The 1060-nt window shown below is 59.0% G+C and overlaps 1 protein-coding gene across 1 annotated transcript in view; it reads left to right on the forward strand.

Annotated features, from left to right (window-relative positions):
- Positions 1-526, forward strand: part of AURANDRAFT_72170 (hypothetical protein) — a gene marked incomplete at both ends in the record, with an annotated part of 5968 nt that extends 5442 nt beyond the window's left edge. The window contains 2 exons of the mRNA XM_009041315.1: positions 102-115; positions 186-526. The remainder of the gene's footprint in view (positions 1-101; positions 116-185) is intronic.
- Positions 527-1060: the final 534 nt, after the last annotated feature.

The following is a 1060-nucleotide window of genomic DNA, read 5'->3' on the forward strand; positions in this document are numbered from 1 at the left end:
GGACCTGCGAATCTCGTTCGCGTCGACGGGCCGCCGTGCTGGCGAGCTGGCAATCGTTCGTCTCGCCAGGTCTAACTAGCGAGACCGAGTCGACCTTTTAGGTGCGACCTAAAAGGTGCGACCTTTTAGAACTAGGTCACCGGTCGGGTTCGACGATTTTCTGACGTCAGATCGCGACCTTTCAGGTCACCTGTCAGGTGCCTACCTAGACGTCGGCGGCGTCCAGCTAGAGGCTCTCGGGACCTTTCAGGTCCTGTCTGGTGTCGGGCGAGACGCCCCCTCGGACCTACCAGGTCGCGCCGCGTCTCCTGAAAGGTCGCGTCACGACCTAAAAGAACGGCGACTCGAAAGGTCGGTTTCGTCAGATCGGCAGCGACCTGAAAGGTCGGCGACTAAAAAGGTTTCGCCAGGCAGGCCCGGGGACGGCTCCTTGAGGGCACGTTGCCCCGCTGCAAGAAGCCCGTGCGGCCTTCAAGATGCCGCATTACGACCGGCCCCACCTACCAGAACAAACGCGTTTAACTAGCGAGACCCGGCGAGTCAGATTCCTAAATGAATCACACTCGCGTTCTAAGGGCGATATTCGCCGCTTTATCAGAGCGGGGCCCCAGGGGACCCACAACGCCCCCAGACAACAGTACGCCGGCGGCTGCGGGCTTTTTATCGAGGCCTGGGCCCGGATTGGGCTGAAACCAGACCGCGTCGAATTTCCTGTGGGCGAGGTGCAACTCAGAGGCGCTTTAGTTCACGTCGCTGCGGCTCGAGGGCCGCAGCTGGTGTAGCAGCATCGTGGAACTCTCGTGAGTGGCATCGGCGGTGAGCTTGTTTGAGCTTGAGAGCTCGAACGAGTCGATTCTCAGCACTCGTTTAGTTGAGCCTTCACAAGCGAAACGAGAATTATGCGGTGTACTCTGACTGAATGCTAGTCTGGATTCAACATCATCTGCTTGGGGCGCGATGAAGAAAGTCTGGGCACTGCTCGGGCTAGCCTCTGGGGCTGCAGAGGCAAGTTTGGCAGCGGGCAAGACATGACATTGCAAAATACAGATGCAAGAGCGGG

The sequence above is a fragment of the Aureococcus anophagefferens genome, assembly GCF_000186865.1.
Source record: "Aureococcus anophagefferens unplaced genomic scaffold AURANscaffold_20, whole genome shotgun sequence".
Lineage (NCBI taxonomy): Eukaryota > Pelagophyceae > Pelagomonadales > Pelagomonadaceae > Aureococcus > Aureococcus anophagefferens.